Source organism: Saccopteryx bilineata, chromosome 6, assembly GCF_036850765.1.
Source record: "Saccopteryx bilineata isolate mSacBil1 chromosome 6, mSacBil1_pri_phased_curated, whole genome shotgun sequence".
In the NCBI taxonomy this organism is placed as follows: Eukaryota; Metazoa; Chordata; class Mammalia; order Chiroptera; family Emballonuridae; genus Saccopteryx; species Saccopteryx bilineata.
The window spans coordinates 179,287,676-179,309,239 of NC_089495.1; the positions used below are offsets into that span (position 1 = coordinate 179,287,676).

The window sequence follows — 21,564 nt, forward strand, 5'->3', positions numbered from 1 at the left end:
GTGGTTATTCTATTGGATAAGCAAGTCACCTGGGATGGAGAAATACACCTTGCCTTTTTGGGAACAACTCCAAAGTCACATGGCAAGAAGTATGGGTAGGAGGACAGTAGTTACTAAATACTAGAGGTGTTACTAAATCTCTCAGTCACAGTTCCCTAACAAGTTAGGAATCGCAGTGGGATAGAGCCAGGCCTCTTGTGCCACCCCCACACTAATGCCTTTCACATCGTTTCTAAAGAATTTCAATTTGTCTGAGGCAGGCACCTCCCCTCAAATAAGTCCCGGGAATTCAGAACCCTCTGTTCACTGCGAGGCTCCCTGCTAATCCCCTAGTTGTGCTGGGACCTTGTTCACTGCCAGCAGTCCCCTAATCCCTGCCACACTGTATTAACTCTTAATTAAGTAGTTTGCTGATAACGTCTGGTGATGGCTTCAACATATTTACCACTGAGGAACATTTATAATTTCTTTTCCTTAGAGACTCCATGTTTGGAAACTGTTTCGTACCATAATTTTTAACAATTTTTTTCTTTAAAAATATAAAACAGGTACAACTGCCAATTAGAGCTTTTGATGGGCATGAGATACCACACTGAGCAAAACCTAGACAAAAGTAAGGACCATTTCTGCTTTAGTTCGCGCAGACCTACACTTTAATAGGTAACACCTGCACGTGGTTCGGCCTTTGGACTCCAGCTTCATTGATTTCGGGTTGAGAGTCTTGGTGACACAGTATACTGCCATCTTGAGCATTTTCTTATAACCAGACCGTTCTGCCGACAAAAGAGTCATCCCTTGGGTTAACCACTCAATCTTAGGTTCTCTCAAATTAGGCTTGGAAAATTATTGATTATTCAGAATGATTAATTATTCAGTCTCAGAAAGTTCATTGATCTGACCCCCAATAACAAGTTGAAGTGGAGGCATAGATTCATATTGGTGCTGTCATTTCGCTCTTGGAAAAGACTTAAAAATCAAGAGAAAAGGTAGAATACATCAAAAACAGCGTTCTTTCTTAGGCAGGTAACTTAGTTCACCTCTTTCTGAATTTCTGAAGATTTAAAATTCAACTTCCATAAAATTCAGTAAGAAGGGTATTAGAAGGTTTAGCAATTACAGTTTAACATTGTATTTCACAGACATGAATTGTGCCCCAAATGTGTGCAATTTCAATGTTCTCTCTGTATCATGGGAAGGGTCAAATATGGAGTTCATTTTCCCCAGCTGGAATATTTGGTTCTTTGTATGATTCTATCCAAGAAGAGAAGTTGATGAGCACTTAGATAATATTTGCAAGCTGTGACTTTAAAAAAAAAAAAAGACCCTGTGTTTTATATATATATAAAAGGTCTTTTATATATATATAAAAGACCCTGTGTTGATTCAACTTCAGGAGGAGGAAGTTTTTATTGTGGTGTGTCATCATAGTATTTGAGGGCTTTTGCATACATTACAGAGTATTGCAAAAAATGAATAATGTAACTGGAGGCATTTGTGACAGGAGGAATAACCCCTGTATGATTTTTAAAATTTATCAGTCATTTCTTAAAACAATACAGGAGTCTGAGCAGTGCTATCTAATAGAACTTTCTGCTGGGATGGGAATGTTTTATATCTGCACTAACAATATGGTAGCAATTAGCCCTGTAAGGTTATAAAGTTAATAGTATGTGGCTAGTACAACTAATGAACTGAATATCCTTTTTTATTTAAAAAAAAAGCTTTATTGATCTTCACTGACATACAAAAAAAACCCTGCCCATATTTAAAATGTACAGTGTGATACATGTTGACATGTATACAGTCATGAAACCATCAACACAAATAAGACACTGACCATTTCTGTCACCCCCAAAAGATTTCTGTTGGTTTTATAAAATCTGTCTGATGTCCCTCCCTGTCCACCCTCACCTCTGTTCCCAGGCAACCACTGATCTTATATCTGTTACCATATGTGATGTTGCATTTTCCAGAGTTTTATATATTTGAAACTCGATAGTATGTAGTCTTTTGTGGTCTGGCTTCTTCCACTCATAATCCTTTTTCTAAGGATTTATCCAAGTTGTAGCATAAATATATTTTGGTCTCAGTTTGAAATTATATGCAGAAAAGACACAAGAATAAGCCAAGAATAAGCAAACTCAGTTCAATTAAGAATACAGAATGAAAGTAGAGTGGAAACGACTTTTTCTGGGAAAATTAGACTGGATCTGAGAATATTGATAAACAGTTTGTTAAAAGAAACCTTAATTACGATTTATGTCATATAAACTTAAATCGGATTTTATGCCCCTCCTCCAAAAAGAGTTTATTCCAATTTATTATTAAATAATAGTCTATAGCATGGATATTTCCCAAGTTTTTTAAACATTTACCTGTTGGTGCACATGTGGGTGGTTTCCAGTTTTTGTCTATTACCAATGAAGCTGCTATAAGCTTTGTTTTCTTTTGAGTGAGTATCAAGGCATGAAATGGCTGGGTCATATAGATGGCGTATGTTTATCATTTTAAGTGCTGAAATGTTTTGCAACGTGCTTATACCATTTTATATTCTCCCAGGAATGTGGGACAGTCTCGGTTCTTCCAAATCCTCACCAAAACTTGATATGATTAATCTTTTGTTATAGAAATTTTACTGAGAATGTGGTGGTAACACATCATGTTTTTATATTACATTTTCCTAATGTATGATATTGAACATATTTCATTGGTATACTTATCAGTATATATTCATGAAGTGTCTGCTCATTTCTTTTGTCCAGTTTTTAATTGGGTTGCTTGGTTTTTAGAAATTATTATAGTGTTTTAAGGATTTTGTTAGTGGTCTTTATGACTATATTAAGACTATAATTATTGGCTTATTAAATGGTGAATTACATTATTATTTTTTTTTTTTTGTATTTTTCTGAAATTGGAAACAGAGAGGCAGTCAGACAGACTCCCGCATACACCCCACCAAGATCTACCCAGCATGCCCACCAGAGGGCGATGCTCTGTCCATCTGGGGCATTGCTCTGTTGCATCCAGAGCCATTCTAGTGCCTGAGGCAGAGGCATGGAGCCATCCTCAGTACCCGGGTCAACTTTGCTCCAATGGAGCCTTGGCTGCAGGAGGGGAAGAGAGAGACAGAGAGGAAGGAGAGGGGGAAGTGCAGACGGGCACTTCTCCTGTGTGCTCTGGCTGGGAATCAAACCCGGGACTCCTGTACACCAGGCTGACGCTCTACCACTGAGCCAACCAGCCAGGGCGAATTACATTATTTTTTACATGTATACTAACCTTGTTTTTCTGCAGTAAATCTCATTTGACCATGATGTATTTTTCTTTTTATATGCTGTTCAATTCATTAGGTACAATTTTTATTAAAACTTGTATGTCTATGTTCATGATGGCTATTGGTGTATAGTAGTCATTTATTACAATATGTATTTTGGGTTTTGGTAAGAGAGTGATGTTTAATACAGTGATGTGGAAGAGATTCCTTTATTTCCAATTTTCTGGAACAGTTTATGTAGAATTGATATTGTTTCTCTCTTAAGTGATTGACAAGTTTCACCGGTATAGTTATCCAGGCCTAGAGTTCTGTGTTTGTTTGTTTGTTTTGGTCGAAAGGTTTTAAATTACAAATTCAAAAATTTTAAAATAGATATGGTACTGTAACTGAGTGAGCTTTGGTAGTTTGTGCTTTCAAGGAATTAGTCCATGTCATCCAAGTTCACAAGTATATTTTCAGGAAGTTTTTTATAACAATTTTTATCCTTTCAATATTTGTAAAATCTGTAACGATGTCCTTTCTATCATTTCTTATGTTGGTGGCTCAAAACTCATGATTGGCAGACTCCCTCATCTCTTTTTTCCCTACTTAGACTTTTGCTATCTTTTTTTTTTTTTTTTGTATTTTTCCGAAGCTGGAAATGGGGAGAGACAGTCAGACTCCCGCATGCGCCCGACCGGGGATCCACCCGGCACGCCCACCAGGGGCGACGCTCTGCCCACTAGGGGGCGATGCTGAGGGGCGTCGCTCTGTCGCGACCAGAGCCACTCTAGCGTCTGGGGCAGAGGCCAAGGAGCCATCCCCAGCGCCTGGGCCATCCCCGCTCCAATGGAGCCTGGCTACGGGAGGGGAAGAGAGAGACAGAGAGGAAGGAGAGGGGGAGGGTGGAGAAGCAGATGGACGCTTCTCCTGTGTGCCCTGACCAGCCGGGAATCGAACCTGGGACCCCTGCACGCCAGGCGGACGCTCTACCACTGAGCCAACCAGCCAGGGCCGTCTTTTGCTATCTGTTATCAATGTTACCAGTCTTCTCCAGAAACAGGTTTTGATTTCATTGATTTTTCTCCCTTGTTTTTATGTTTTCTATTTATTGCCTTCCACGGTGGTATTTATTATTTACTTTCTTCTACTTTGGGTTTTATTGCTCTCTTTTTACTAGTTTTGTTAAGGTGGAAGCTGAGGGCATTGATTTGAGGCCTCTCATATTCTTTTATTAATGAGTTAGTGCTATAAATGCCCCCTAGGTCATTGTAATGGCATCCCACAAATTTTTATATTTGTAAATTTTTTTAAATTTACTTTTAAATACTTTCTAATTTCCCTTTGATTCTTTTCTTTGACTCATGGTTTATTTAGATGTTAGTCTCCAAATACTTGGGAACTTTTCATAGATTTTTCTGTTATTGTTTTCTGATTTACTTTCGTAATAAATAGCATCCTTGGTATGATTTAATCCTTTTAAACTAATTACAATTTGTTTTGTGGCCCAAAATATAGTCCATCCTGGTAAGCATTCTGTGTTTTTGGCAAGAATGTTCATCCTGCTGTTGCTGGTTATAGTGTTCTGTAAATGTCAAGTAGGCCAAGTGGTTGTTAGTATTGTTCTAGTCTTTTATATCCTTATTGATTTTCTGTATAGTTTATCAGCTATTAAAATAGCATTGAGTCTCCAAAATTAGTTGTAGATTTGTCTATTCCCTGTGCAATTGCAGCACTGTCAGCTTTTGCTTCAGGTAATTTGAAAGTGTTGTAAATGTATAAACATTTAATATTTTAGATTTTGATGAATTTTGTCCTTTATTGATGTGAAATGACTGGTTTCATTCTTGGAAATATGCTTTGCTCTGAATTCTTCTTTGTGTGATGTTAATACAGTGCTCTAGCTTTCATTTGATTCATTTTAGCATATTCTTTTCCATTCTTTATATTCAATTTATTTGTGTATATATCTATATAATATGTGTTTCTTGTAGGCAGCTTATCATTAGGTCTTGCTTTTTTATTTAATCTGACATTTCTACATTTTAATGGGTTATTTAGACCAGTGTTTTCAACTGCTGGTAGGCATAGATACATAGTTTTCTTCAAGTTTGAAAATTTTTCACCTATTATATCTTCAAATTTTGTTTATATCATCACCATTAGAGAATCTATTACACTTATATTAGTCCATTGACATGATGTTTATATCCTTTCTTTACATATTTCATTTTAAATCATTTCTGTTGCTAGGTCTCCAAATTCATTAATCTTTCATTCTGTAATATCTAATCTGCTGATAATCTCATCTAGTGTGTTTTTTGCATCTCATACATTGTATTCTTATCTGTAGATGATTGATGTTTTTTATTCAAACATGGAATACAGTTATAGTCACTGTTTTAAAGTCCTTGTCTAATTTTTAATAACCTTGTCAGTTTTAGATTGGTTTTAATTAAAGGATTTATATTTTTCCTTATTGTTCATATTTTTCTGTTTGTTGTTTGTTTTTGTTTTTGTTTTGTTTTTTTTGCAAGCTGAGTAAATGTAGATTGCATGCCAGATATTATTTTATCTTGTTTGCTACTGGATATTTTAGTCTGTGTATAAATACTCTCTGAAACAGTTATTTGGAAACAGTTTGATTTGGTGTGTGGTTCATGCTTTAATATTTGTTAGGTGTAACTGGAGTGCTCCATCTATGGCTAATTATTACTGACTGCTGAATAGTTTACCCAGTAAGTGTCCCATGAGTGTTCAAGCTTCTCATCTCGTCTGGCTGATGGAAGCAGGGACTCATGCTGGCTTTGTGTGAAGGCTGGCCATTGTAACCTAGAATCATTTTGGGTGTCTTTTCCCACCTCAAGTAGTTTCCTCATGTGCTTACACAGATTGGTGCTCAGCTGAGCGTGTTCTGCAAATCTCTGGTGTTTGTCTTCTCTCTCTCTTTCTTCCCCTCTTTCTCTCCCTTTTCTTCTCTACCTCCTTCTCTGTCTCCCCAGTTCTCCTGTCTCTGATACTCCACCTTAAAATTCCAGCTGTTTTGGTCTTTCAGCTCAGTCTGTAGAACTCAGGATGCCTTTGGGTCTACTCCTGGGTTCCCTTTTCCTATACAACAGCCTAGAAATCTCCCTCTTGAGCCTTAGTTTCCTTATGTGAGAAAAAAAAAATTAAACTATCTGGAACCATTTGGTAGGGTTGTTTTTGAAGAATGATATTATATCCGTGAAGTACATAGGTAACAGGTACTCATAAATGTAAGTTCCATTTTCCTTTTAGAGTATCATATATTACATATACTTTCCTCAAGAATAATGTTGAGAAGTGGCAGTCCACTCACCACTCCTGAGTCGGCCTCTGGGAGGCCCATTTCTCCCATGCATGTTCCATGGCTCTTGGATTCCGCAGCTCATCCTCTTCCCAGCTGTGCTAGTCCCAGGCTGGTGAGCTCTACTCTTTCTTCATTTCTGCAAAACACTTGTCATTCTAAGAGGAGCGTTTGCTAGCAGATTTTATAAAGATTCACAGAGTGAAAATATAGCAACCAATGAGAGAAAACTTCAAATTCAGTGTTAGTTATTGATATTACTGCATGCATCAGACATTGTCAGCCACAAGGGAGTTCTCTCTGGCTGTGTGCTTTATTGTTAGCCTTGACTTTGCCAGGTCCTGGGGATCCTCTCCCACTCCCACCTTCTGCCCTCTAGTATCTCTCTCTGTTTGTCTCCCTCCTTTTCTCATTATTCTTGTTTTCTCATTTATCCAGGTACTTATTCACTATTCCCAACTTCCTTTTACGCTCCCATGGAGACCAAACTAGCTCTCTGCCTTATCCCAGCTATCCCTTGGCCCACTTTTGCATCAATAGACATTAATTGTAGTGCTTCTGTTCAAAAAAAGATAAAAAAAAATAACTCTCCAGGTTTTGTTTCTTCCTAATACAGAAAGTTGCAGTACACTTTGTGATTATCCTTTTAACTTATATCTGAGACCAAGTTCATGGACAGGTGTGCCCTCAATGGTGTTAAAGGGAGACATTCTTCTATGATAATGAGAAATCTAATAGAAGCTTCCTAAAATCACCTTTTGGTCCATGGCAGTCTTTGACAAGATTTCCATTTCTGTTAAAAGGACAAACATCCTCATATAAATGACTCTACCTTAGTAAGTCATTCAAAATATGTTTGTTAAAACCAGTGTGGGAACTCTTGATGTTAATGGTTCTGCTTTGGCCGCTTTTACCACAGTGGTATGCTTCTCAGCAGAAGGGTCGGTTCTAATGAAGTGGGTGGTCATCAGGTCATCAGGTCATCAGGTCAATAACAAAGATAGGCAACCACATGTTCTCCATCTCAGCATCAACGTCCATTGATTTCAAAGCATGAAAGCTAGTTTGTAAATATGTATATATTTATTTGCTTAATGGATTACAAACCATCTTCCTTACAAAACTGTGACTTTTGGGAGGCTAAGGACTATGTCTGATTCATGCCCAATTCACTAGTTTGTCCTGAACACAAAGTCTGCCCTTTTCAGCACTTGATACATATTTATTGTTGAGTCTAGTTCCGGGAAAGTAGGTTCTTTCAGACACAGAGGAAAGCCCAGTAAAATACAAGCAAAGGATTATGTTTACCAGCCAGTACCAATGTTATTAGTGGGTAAGTGTTCATTTATGTCCTGATTGCAAGTACCATCTCTTCTTAAATAAGAGAGCATTAAAAAGCTTTGAGCTAACTGACAGAAAGTGTGTTCACACAGAAGTCTTTTTATGTGGGATATGAGTGTGGGTGTGAGTGGAAGAGGACAGGAGAGAAGTCACTGAGATTAACGCGCCCCTGAACTCTGAACAACCTGGTGTAGATGGCTGTGTAGGAGAAGGGAAGTGTGTGGGTACTAATGTACCAAGTGGCATTATATGGTCTATTGGAGGAATTACACCCACAAGAGAGCCTGCATAAGTTTATTATATCACCAAGACTTAGAAGTAGTAATTATGCTAGTATAAGTGTGGAAGGATGCAGAATGAAAATGTCATCCACATCTTGGGTGCTGTGATTCAGAGTGGTTTTTCTTCTACGTTGTGCTTTATATATTTTTCTTGTTTTTCTACAATGAACAATATATAGTCATAGTGGTTTTAAATGTACAACTTTTGCCATGTATATTTGGTGAAAATTAGTTGTACAATCTCATGGCATGCAAATTAGATGCTACCCTGAGCAGTTCACACTCTAAGTATTGCTGGGTTATCAGGTAATTTGGCAGTCTTATGACTTGCAATGTTTTATTGATGTTAGGGTACATAAGCTATTTGAAAATAAATATTTTTACTTAAAATATATCAGAAAATATTTTTTCATTTTCTGTACCGGGCCAATTTTTTTCTAGAGTTTTTATGGCTTATTAACGTGCAACTTTCTATTTGGCCTAAAGACTCTATAGATCTTTTTAATGAACTAATTTGATGATGGGGAGAATCCTTGCATGTCAATTTATAATATAAGTGAACTCTATTCTAAAGACTAATAATTACATTTAGAAACTGATTATTATAAAATAACGCTATTAATTTGGACATTTTATATTCACTTCAGACTTTCTATATTTTTGTTTTATATCCCATGTTAAAGAATATAAATAAACGTGTTTCATTATTTACTTGGGATGTTTATAGCTTAATGGATTTTATTTTGGTGTAAGTTAATGTCTTAATAATTTTTCTACCTGCAAAGTGTTTGAATTATAAGTGGGACAAATTCCAATAATATGCTTCCTTTACACTACAAAGACTTGACATTAAAACTGACATATTTAAAAAAACTAAAAAACCCAGCCCCGGCTTAAGGATAGCTTGTTGGTTAGAGCACCATCCCAAAGCACAGAGATTTTGGTTTGCTCCCCAGTCAGGGAACGTGCAGAACAGCTCAATATTTCTTTCTCTCTCTATCGTCCTTCTTCTCTCCCTGAAATTAATAAATAAATTTTTTTAAATAAAATAAAAACTAAAAAACCCAACTAGTTGGCTTCAATTTCTGTTAATATAATTTTTATTACATTTCTACTCAATTCTATCCTATTATTAATATAGTTTCTATTAAATTCTCAGAAGAATGCATCAATCTATTATATTTGAAATCTCATTCTTTCCTTCTTTGGTTACTATCACTCCTAAGATCTTTAAGTCAGCACAATAAATCCCAGAGCACTCTAAATTTGGGAGCAGGGTAGGGCTGTTGAGAACTTGTAATGTGGTGACTCTAAACTGAGATGTGCTGTCAGCATTAAATACATGCTGGGTGTCAAAGATCTGTTATGAAAAAAAAAAATTGAGTGAGAATGGTACATGGTTCAATGATGAAATTTTGGCTAGATTGGTAAAGTAAGACAAATTATTAAAATAAATTTTACCTTTGGACCTTTTTAATGCAGCTGTTAGAAAATTTAAAATTACATGTGTGACTCATATCTGCAGTTCCCGTTATATTTCTATTGGGCACTGCTGCCTTAGAGCTTGCTTTTACATCAAGGAGGCGTGTTCTACCAAAACCTGTTGATGAATGAAGGCCTCGGCCTTTGCATAGAACATCCTGACTTGGGAAACTTGTATCCACTGAACTCTCTGCCATTGTGTCCATGTCCGCTGGACCTCACTGATGTGCTTTCTGCTGTATATTGCAGCACAGGGGTTTTCCCTGTTCTGACCTCTGGCTTTTGTTTTTGAGAAACATTTCCTAACAACCATTGACATACACAAATCCCAGTCATTTTTCATTGGATGAGGCTAGGTCCCTATACAATAGATCAAAGATTAGCACAGAAAACCAGCTGACAGGAATTAGAAGTCAGCAATCAGGAGCTTAATGAAATAGATAGTCCGTTGTTTGGGCTCACCGTGGTGGCTGGTGTCTGCAGTTTAGTGTGTATGCCTTCCAAGGGAGTCAGCATTGCCATGTCAGAGCACACTCACGTTATCATATCTTTTCCAGATTTTTGTTACGAGCTTTTACTTTTTACCAAGAACAGATGTTCAGAGCCCAAGACTCTTTTAAGCATGCACATATTTTTACTTTTTTTGTTAAAGGTTTGTGATGAAAAATTAAATGATAAATACCTCAGTTCAAACATGGGCTTGACATTCTTGAGTCTTTTATGTAGCAAAGGTAATGATTATAAAGTGCAAGTCTCCATAGGAGAAGTGTCCCTTTTTCATTTTCTCTGAAAACACAGCATTATAGTACCAGTTATTTATTTTTGTGTGTGTGGTCATTTTATTGATGAAAGCTGTTATTTTATTGTTAAGTAGTAATCATAAAGAGATCAAATTGATTTGAAGTAGTTTTATTGGAGACAGAAACTATTAATCACTCTTATGTATTTTAATGGATAAGTTGTCACATATTTTTAATGTTCAACATATTAATAATTATTTTAAGTCTGCAATGATATATGTTTAACTATTTTACATGTGCATTATTAGGACTATGTTTAGAAGAATGTCATTAGCATTTGTTTGAAACTTCAAATCTCCATAGCCATATGTTATATATGTCTATTAAAGGAACAGTATAATGGATTTCCACATTTTTTTTCTCATAATGTTTGAAGCTAGGTTGATACTGCTTTTTTCTAAGACAAATCTTTCATCTCTAAAGGGATTTCCTTGAACTTTCAGCAGCACTTGACAGCATAGGAAGTCTGGTATGAACTTAGTAAGCTTAAAATGCTCTAAAAACTTCATTCAGTTATTTGCTCTCCCACTGCTGTTCTGAGCCACAGACTTCCAGCTCAGGTGGTTTGGGTATAGTATGAGTTTACAAAGCAAAACATGTAATTTGCCCCTTTAATATGCCCCTTTTTAAAAAAGCCCACTAAGTTAATGATCCTCAAAGTACAAAGTGAGATAGAAAGATCATCTTTCTTTCTCTTTTAAAAGAATGTGGCTGTAGAGTAGAAATTACACATTCAGGTGGTACAGGGGCAAGGTGGGGGACATATATGGGTGACAGAATGAGTCCGGATTATGGATAAGTAAGCAGCTCATTCTTTTTATATGTCACTTAGGAATTCTATCTGAGAGCAAGTAAGACAGACTAGATTGTTTTTTTCTGTCTTATAAAAGATGACTGTAGGCAGAACGTCTCAGGCTACAGTGGTGACTCCATGGCCATCAGTGGTGCAGAATCTATATACCACATAGCAGACCACCTCAGAGAATTTGTAAAAATAGTGTAGTTTCCAGATAATTCTTCATTTGTAATGTTGCATTTTACATAACCGGAGTAAAATATCAAAAATAGGAATTTAAAAATGGTATAAAACTATGAATCAGTAGTTGGCAAGCTTTTTCTGTAAAGGGCCAGATAGTAACATTTTAGATATATGTTTTTGTTCTATCATTGAAGTGTAAAATAGTCCAGACATCATGTAAACAAATGAGAGTATCAGTGTTTCAATAAAACTTTATTTACAAAAATAGATAGCAGACTATATTTGACCCATGAGCTGTAGTTTGCCAACTCTTTATATAAATTAAGCTAAAGACCTTATTTGGGCCCTGGGAAGTGGCTCAGTGCATAGAGTGTTGGCCTGGCATATGGATGTCCCAGGTTTGATTCCTAGTTAGGGCACACAGGAGAAGTGACCATCTGTTTCTCTTCCCCTCCCTCTCCCTTTACTTCCCTCTACCCTTCCTACAGCAAGTGGCTCGATTGGTTCGAGCGTGGGCCCTGGGTGCTGAGAATAGCTTGTTGGTCATAATGTTAGCCTCAGGCACTAAAAATAGCTCAGTTGATTCCAGCATCAGCCCGAGTCAGAGTTTGCCGGGTGGATTCCGGTCAGGGGGACATGCAGGGGTCTACCTCCCTATCTCCCCTCCTCTCACTTAAAAAAAAGAAAGACATTATTTATTTTATTAGTTTTACCATTCGTGTCCTTTTTCTGTTCAATCCAAGATCTCAAATTTAATTTATTTGTCATGTCTCTCTAGTCTTCTTCAGTCTAAGACTCATTCTTTTCCTATCTTTCATAAACTCGATGCTTTTGAGGTGTACTGGTCAGTTCGTTTGTAGAATGTCCCTCAGTTTTGATTTGTCTGATGACTTCTCATGATTAGATTGAGATTATGCATAAATACAGGTTATATGTGCATGAATGACTGCTAAATGAGCCTAAAATCAATGACACCCCAGTAGCAAAGAGCATACCTCACTCCTAGATCTGGATTTATAAATCCTATTCTCCAATAAAGAACCAGGGCTCTTTGGAGAAGTAGTTGATTCCATGGCTGGGGCAGGGAAAATATGAATTGTCCAGAATATTTATTGTCAGAAAGAAAGATAGCACTCAAAAAAGAAAGAGAGCTTGTCCAAAGAACACATGAACCCATCTGAAGGAGTTTGCAATGGCCAAGACTGGGTCAAGTTGAGCAGCAAAATATGTAATGAGAGTTTTGGAACGAACCCCTAAATAAAATGAATATCCCCAAGTTCACATTGATATATAAATAACCCATTATACATAATGGGATGAAGAGACAGTTTTTTAAGGAAGAATTCCAACTAAATACATGGAATGAAATAAATTCCAGTGAAAAAATGAGAGGAAGTAGAAAATTGACAGGAGGCAAATGCCACAGTAATAATTAATTGTTGCAGATGCAATCCACTGGAGGTTGCTCAAATCAGCAGACTAAGGTTTGTGGAGAACAGGATATTGGTGTCATCTAAAAAGTCTCACCCCCAAAAGGTATTTACTCATTACAAAGAGAGGAAATTGTAACATTTTACTACTGGCAGATAAACCGCCTCAACCAAATGATCAAGATTAACATCACCAGTAAAAAATCTTATCAAAATCATGAGCCTCCTATTCCAAACGTTTTAAACATCAATTAGATTAGTGAAATTTTGCCCTTGTTCCATCAGTTTGTAAACTCTACCACAGAGCCCATCCTTGATAATGTTTGACTTGCCACAGCTTTGACATAGAAAATAATAAATAAATAAATAAATAAATTTTTTTTTACCTCTTCTTACTAACTAGAAAAAAAGTGTTGAAGTATGACTCAATCACAGTAGGTTAAATGATGTGTACATGTTGGGTGTCTACTATATTAAAAATCATAGAGTTGGTACAATTTCTAGAAAACAGTAGACCCAATGCTCTACATCTTTAGTAACTGTACTACATTTTTTTTAAATCAAAAATACTTTAAATGGTTATATCTTTGGGCCAGTCATTTCAAATTTACAGCTTACACTTTGATCATTCTATTGAATTAAATACCCCAGGGTTTATCTCTTTAGTTTTTGCACATATAACTGATAATTTTGCTTTGGGCACTAATACTTTAAAGTACTTGATAAAAATCCTTGTGCTTTTTTTTCCCCAGCCAGATAGTCAAACTCCTATCATGTTTCTCTTTGCTTAAAACATTCCTGTGTTTCATTTGATCGTGCATTTGGTTAACATCAGTTTCACCCAGAATCACTTACCCTTTATCAGGATTTCAATTTATTGAAGCATACTGCCCATTACAGATGAATTTCAGGAGTGAAATTGCTGTGTGTAGCCCTCACATAGAGGGACAGGGTGCTGAGGCTGCTGCTTTTGACTGTGACATTTCTTACTTGATTGAACTGTAGTATGCTTCAATATACATTTTAGTTGACTCTTTAAATTGAAACTTATGAACAATCATTTTGAAGAAAAGTAACCAATGGCCCAGCAAACGAATTCATAAACCTAAATATCCATGAATTTTAAATGTGTGTATATGGATGCAAAAGTAGGTAGGAATGTGATTATTTAGAATGAAGCAAGAATTTATAACAAATTACAAAGTTAAAAAGCTGACAGTGCAAATATCAGAAACGCCATATAGTGTTATTAGTAGACTGCCATCCCATCTGTATAATACCTTGACCCCTATTCATTTTAGCTGAAAATGCTTTATATCTTTACTTTTAAATATAAAAATTGTTTTGAAATATACTTCTATAGAGAGAACAGAAATATAGTACAGATTTTCCTTTAAGATGTCTGATCATTTTTTTTTTCATTATTGACATTTAGAAGTTTGTTTTAGCATGTAAACATTTTTAGAATTATCAAATTTTGGAAAACCTCTATCCCATTACTTGACAGCATGAACCCTAAGAATTCAGAGTCTTTGTGGTTAGTTTACACAGTGACTGATCTTAATACCCTTTAAACTGATGAACCGTATCACCAGTTATTTGTCAATCTCTTTTTTATGACTATGTTGAGGTTTATATTATCTTCCTAATCTTTATTTGTGTTAAGTCAGGAAGAACGTATGTACTTCCTGGTGTTTGTATGACTTGCTTCACTCTATTAATTAAATTTTCAAACAAAAACCAATCCATTATTTCTACTTGCAACTTCCCTTTGGTTATGGTCTGAAAATTATATGGTACAAGAGGCTTCTTCAATGTCAGAATCGTTTCTCTTATTTAATATTTTAATTGTTTGTTTCATTATCCATTTTTTTTTCATAGTTCTCCTTCCATTCTTTTATTTTTTTTTAGAAGTGATAAATAAACATAATTATTTTATTCACTTTGAAAAACCGTGGTTCTTTAATTATCTCATGTAAACTGACTTATATTCCTTAACTTCTACAAGAGATAAGTCTCCCTACTGTAATTTGGGGTGCCTTACTGTTGTTACTTCATAGAGTTGTAGAAGATTACATGAATGAACATAGGGTATGGACCATAGTAAATATTTAGTAAATCTTACTTGCTAGCCTCCCCCCCAAAAAATAAATTAAAAGATAAAAACCATGGTTTTTTAAATGAAAATAACTTATTTTTTAAAAAAATTTAGTTATTGATTTTAGAGAGAGGAGGAAGGGAGAAAGAGGGAGAGAGAGTGAGAAGCGGAGGAGGAGCAGGAAGCATCAACATGTAGTAGTTGCTGCTCTGCTGCTCACACGTGCCTTGACCGGGCGAGCGCAGGGTTTTGAACCAGAAGCCTCAGCATTCCAGCTCATCACTTTATCCACTGCACCACCACAGGTCAGGCAAAACTCTAGTGTTCTTTAATGTGATTTTTTTTCACTCTTTTTTTTTTTTTTTTTTGTATTTTTCTGAAGCTGGAAACGGGGAGAGACAGTCAGACAGACTCCCGCATGCGCCAGACCGGGATCCACCCTGCACGCCCACCAGGGGCGAAGCTCTGCCCACCAGGGGGCGATGCTCTGCCCCTCTGGGGTGTCGCTCTGCCACGACCAGAGCCACTCTAGCGCCTGGGGCAGAGGCCAAGGAGCCATCCCCAGCGCCCGGGCCATCTTTGCTCCAATGGAGCCTCGGCTGCGGGAGGGGAAGAGAGAGACAGAGAGGAAGGAGGGGGGGTTGGAGAAGCAAATGGGCGCTTCTCCTATGTGCCCTGGCCAGGAATTGAACCCGGGTCCCCCGCACGCCAGGCCGATGCTCTACCGCTGAGCCAACCGGCCAGGGCCCACTCTTCTTCTTCTTTTTTTTTTTTTTTTTTTTTTTGCTTAATCCCTTCACCTGTTTCACCCAGCCCCTCAACTCTTTACCCCTCTGACAGCTGTCAGTCAGTTCTCTGTATCTATGAATCTGTTTCTATTTTATTTTTTTATTAGGTTTTACATTTAGTGAAATCATATGTTTTTTGTCTTTCTCTGACTGGTTTATTTTGCATAGCATAATACTCTCCAGGTTCATCCATGCTGTCACAAAAGGTAAGATTTCCAGTAGTATTCCATTATGTAAATGTACCACAACTTTTTTTTTTTTTATCAACTTGTCTACTGATGGACACTTGGGTTGCTGCTAAATCTTGGCTACTGTAATAATCCTGCAGTGAACATAGGGGTGCATATATTCTTTTGAATCAGTGTTTCGGGTTTCTTCAGATATATTTCCAGAAGTAAAATTGCTGGGTCATCAGGCAGTTCAATCTTTAATATTTTGAGGGAACTCCATACTGTTTTTCTCAGTAGCTACACCAACCTACATTCCCACCAGCAGGTGTGAGGTGATAATCTCATTGTGACTTTGTATTTCTCTAATTATTAGTGGTATTGAGCATCTTTTCATATGTCTGTTGGCCATCTGTTTGTCCTCTTTGGAAAAGTGTCTATTCAGGTCCGTGGCATAGTCTCCTTGATCACCTGAACTGGGTGCTCTGGGGATGTCCCTTGTGTGGGTTATGCGGGCCTTCCTGATGTAACTGAATCTTGATTGCTATTGGCCCATTTGTGCATGGGGTCTACTTTAAGGCTAGTGACTGTGAGGATCAACTCTGACCACAGTGTATGAGCTGTTGTGCAGGTGCTGACCACAGGAAGCAGAACTTGCCTCAGCAGAATCTGGTGTATGTCAAGATCTCCCTTTGGACATGCTGCTTGTTAAGCTTATTGGATCCTGCTCTGATGTTGCCTGAAGGTAGTCATTGGATGTGTTAGTTCTGGGGCCTCTCAGAAGGGACTCTGGCACAGGCCAATGTTATATGCTACCTGTGACTGGTCCTGGGCAACATGTTTGGTGCTACAAAGCAATTCACTGTTTGTGGCTGCCACTGCCGGGCTTGGAAGTGTGTGGGAAAGACCAAGCTGTGCATCAAGGCTAGCATTCCCAGCACCGGGCCTGGGGCAGGTAAGCAAAACTCCCAAGGCCCCCTGAGATCTGCCCTCTTCCTAACCTGGCAGTGTCGATGTGGCTTCTTCTGTAAATCCTTGGTCATACGGCTTCTGTTCAGCTCTTCTTCAGTTGGTTATTCAGGTTGATTGTTTTATATTTTAGTGGTAATTTCAGTTTGGTTCTAGGAGGAAGTGAGTGTAGCTTCTACCTATTTCACTGCCATCTTGGATCTCTAATTCCCCACCATTTTTAAATAAATAAGTATAAAGATGACATAAAGTCCTGTCAGATGGCTTGACTGGTTAAAGCAGTATCCTGATGCACAAAGGTTGTGGGTTTGATCCCTGGTCTGGGTACCTACAGGAATAGTCCAATGTTTCTGTCTGTCTTTCTCCCTTCCTTTCTCCAAAATTTATAAATAAAATATTAAAGAAAAAAAGATGACATGAAAAGGTTCCCTTTTCTAAAGAATCAAGCAGAGAATTTTAATTTCTCACTTGTTTTAATGATACATTCAAAACAACTTTCTATATTGCAGTTAAATAGTATGTTCCAACCTTGTTAACTTTGTGAACAAAATTTTTTTTTTTTGTATTTTTCTGAAGCTGGAAATGGGGAGAGACAGTCAGACAGACTCCCGCATGCGCCCGACCAGGATCCACCCGGCACGCCCACCAGGAGCGACGCTCTGCCCTCCAGGGGGCGATGCTCTGCCCCTCCGGGTCGTCGCTCTGCCGAGACCAGAGCCACTCTAGTGCCTGGGGCAGAGGCCAAGGAGCCATCCCCAGCGCCCAGGCCATCTTTGCTCCAATGGAGCTTTGGCTGCGGGAGGGGAAGAGAGAGACAGAGAGGAAGGAGGGGGGGATGGAGAAGCAAATGGGCGCTTCTCCTATGTGCCCTGGCCAGAATCGAACCTGGGTCCCCCGCACACCAGGCCGATGCTCTACCGCTGACCCAACCGGCCAGAGCCTGTGACAAAATTTTTGTGAACGTTTGAAACTCTTATTTTAAAATCATTAATGTGTTCATGTGCCCATGTTTCAAGGCTTAAGAAGGTTGATAAAAATCAGACTTCCTCCATACTCATTATATCCACAGCTGCAGTGTACTGAGGAAGTCCTTGCGCCATGGGGCTAGGTCAGTGAGGATGCTGAGGTGTCGGAGAACAGCTGGAAGCTGTTGCCATGTTGGGATGACTAGCAAAACCTGAACTGGAATGGAAATTGACTGCACAACGCAGAAGCAGATTTCTTTAATTACAAACCAAAAGCATCCACAGCTCAAGTTTTCTTTTAGTGAGAGCCCCGGAATAGTTCTAGCCACCCCAACTCCACACAACACCTAGAGAAGTGTGATGTAGGAAGTTGGAATGCAAAGAGACAGCTGTCTTAACCACTTGCTGTTAAAATATGTTATATTTGCACATTTTGCAAAAATATATAACCATAGGAACATAGTATAAGGTCCTTCCCAGGGCCTTGATGTCCATGAACAAGTGAACGGCCGTGAACCTTTGGCTTCGTAATGCGTTTATCTCCATTCCATATTGTGCGGGAAAGGTAACAGAAGCAGAGTCAGTGAGGACACTGATGGGAAATTAGTAGCTGAGTGTTGGCAACTCAGAGAAATCCTGAAACACCCGGAAATCTTACACTTAGGTTTTTCATCTTTGGCAATAATCCTTAGAAAGAGCATACTCCAGTACTAAACACTTTGTCTTTAAATTCTGAATTTTTTTAATTAATAAAATTAATTTTATTAATTTTAATGTGGTGACATTGATAAATCAGGGTACATATGTTCAGGGAAAACATCTCCAGATTATTTTGACATTTGATTATGTTGCATACCCCTCACCCAAAGTCAAATTGTCTTCTGTCACCTTCTATCTGGTTTTCTTTGTGCCCCTCCCCTCCCCACACCCCCTCTCTACCCTTCCTCGCCCCCTCCCCACCCCACCCCACCCCCGTTATCATTACATTCTTGTCCATGTCTCTTGAGTCTCATTTTTATGTCCCATCTATGTAAGGATTCATATAGTTCTTAGTTTTTTCTGATTTACTTATTTCACTCCGTATAATGTTATCAAGGTCCATCCATGTTATTGTAAATGACCCGATGTCATCATTTCTTATGGCTGAGCAGTATTCCATAGTATATATGTACCAAAGCTTTTTAATCCACTCGTCCACTGACGGACACTTGGGCTGTTTCCAGATCTTCGCTATTGTGAACAATGCTGCCATAAACATGGGGGTGCATTTCTCCTTTTGGAATAGTTCTATGGTATTCTTAGGGTATATTCCTAAAAGTGGGATAGCTAGGTCAAAAGGCAGTCAATTTTTAATTTTTTTGCAGAATCTCCATACTGTTTTCCACAGTGGTTGCTCTGAATTAAAAAAAAAAATTTCGTCCATCAGGGTCGTCTTTCTTGACATGTGCCCATACAGGTGAGGGAGCCTTGATTTTGTGGTTCATTTATTTATTTATGATTCACTTTCTCTTACTAATTTTTCACCTAAATAAACTCAGGGACTTGATGTTCAGACCCTCCCCCCAGATGATCATCCTGGCTTTAAAGAAGGGAGTGGTGATGAGAATGTACTCCATGGAAGCCTCTTTTCTCCTGGTGTCTGTCTTGCTCTCTCTCCACCTCTCCCCATCATTCCTCTATGTTGTCCTCTGTCTTCGGGAATCCGAGCTCAGCAGGATCAGCACAGACAGGTACCGGTTCACTGCAGTGGAGATTAGAGATTCTTCATGTTCCAGAGACATTATCGCCAGGTTTTGACCTGTTATCTTTTACTCTTTTCTGTATCAGATTCACTTTAATTTCTCTATAACTCAAACACTTAGGAATTAAAATAACTTTTCTAAACCTAAGGTTGTATAGTGGTTCAGAGTGTCTCAAGTTCTTACACACACATCATACCATTTAGTCCTTTGAAAACTCTGTGGGTTTGTGCTATCACGTGAGTACAGGCTGTCATTACCCTGGGTTCAGAATGAGAAAGCTCAGACACAGAACAGTTTAGTCTCTCAAGTTCAATAAGCAAGTACATGCCAGGGGGGTTAGAACCTGGGGCGGCTAGCAAGGAAAAACTTTAAGTGCTTTTTCTATTCATCCAGAAAACCAGGATATTCACACTTAATTGTTCACTTGGTTTTTCAGCATAAGGAACAGTTGCCACTAAAGTAAAAGCCAATATATTATAAACTGCTCTTTCAGAGGAATAGAGCATAAACAAGAGAGCATTACTTACAGTTCACCATCCTGAAAGGCTCCATCCTTCTATTGTCTCAAGGGCAATGTCTCATGGAGGCCAGACATCTAAACAGGGTAGTTTTCTGTAGGGAAAGATGAGCTTGTTCTTAAAAATCAAATTTCACTGTTACTTGAAAACAAAAACAAAATAGTTCTCAAGCCACAGTTGAGGAAATCCAAAGACAGCAAGCAGTTCTATAGGCTTCTAGGAAGGTTCCCTGGAGAACATTCAGCGCAATTGACAAGTGGATAAATAAATTATTGCAAAAATGCAGTCCCAGGTGTTACAGTTATCTTGATTTTGAATGAAAGAATCCATTTTTGAGTAGATTAGGTTTTCGACTTCCCCCAAGTTATTTATTCAAATTTTTATAGTGTTTGTGTTATGTTGTTTTCGCCTTATTCTAACAATGAGAAATAAGAAAGGGTGCAAAGCTCTGGCTATAAATATTTCATTATATAGAAAGACAAAGATCACAGAGGTGAACAACAGGACACAAATGTGATGTTGTTTTTAACTCCTCCGAGAAAGTTTGTATTAAACTGTCTCTGCTGGCTTGTTTTCTGCTTGGCTTTTACACTGTCCAACCTGGTAATGACACCCTTTGTGTGTCTAGAGTTTGCCTATCCGATGAGGAGCACAGCATTCTAGCTGAAGGGATGGAATTATCCACACTGTAAAGTATACACAAAGAGAAAGCTGTTATAAATGGCACAGCAGTGAAGATGTATTTTCAAGAAGAATGATCATATTCTATTTTAGTCAAAATTTTAAAAAAGGGTTGAAAACTAAATTGAGCATAGGTTTTCTCCATTAGATTTATTTATTTTTCTCTTACCCCATTGTCTGAGTTGTTGGAAGACTTCACCTGATGGGTTTTAGCATCTTTCATGATTTCATACCCATCGGAGTTCATTTGGCCAGAACTCAGTATTAATGAGGCCAAAGTCAGAGCCTACTCTCTGAGAGAGAGAGAGAGAGAGAGTCCTGCTTTTCTAACATAATGGCTCAGACCACATATCAGACCTACCATTCACAAATTTGCATCTCTGGGTACAAGGGGAAGTGGATAAAAGGGCAAATAATGCAACGAACATTTTATGATTGCAGAGCTGATGGGGTCCATTTCATCCTGGGTCTAAAACATCTTAAACTGCACCTGCATCAGACAGTTCACCCTAGAATGCGTGGTTGATGGCAGCTCTGTTCTGTTCCATGTAAAATAGAATCTTAGAGTTCGGTCAGGGACTCCAGTAATGTATGCACATCTCAGAGTCAGGTGCCATTTATAATGAGGTTTTGGGGGTTTTGCTTGACCTGATGTTTAAGGTACCCAATATTGAGGGGATGACTTATCAGAGAATCTACAGAAGCAAAATGTACAAAAGGGCATAGAGTTATGTGTTTGTTA

At 38.1% G+C, this 21,564-nt stretch overlaps 1 protein-coding gene across 2 annotated transcripts in view; it reads left to right on the forward strand.

The window, feature by feature from the left end:
• The window catches only part of PAK5 (p21 (RAC1) activated kinase 5), a 277,050-nt gene that overhangs the window by 91,117 nt on the left and 164,369 nt on the right, over nucleotides 1–21,564 (forward strand). The gene's annotated exons all lie outside the window — the stretch shown is intronic.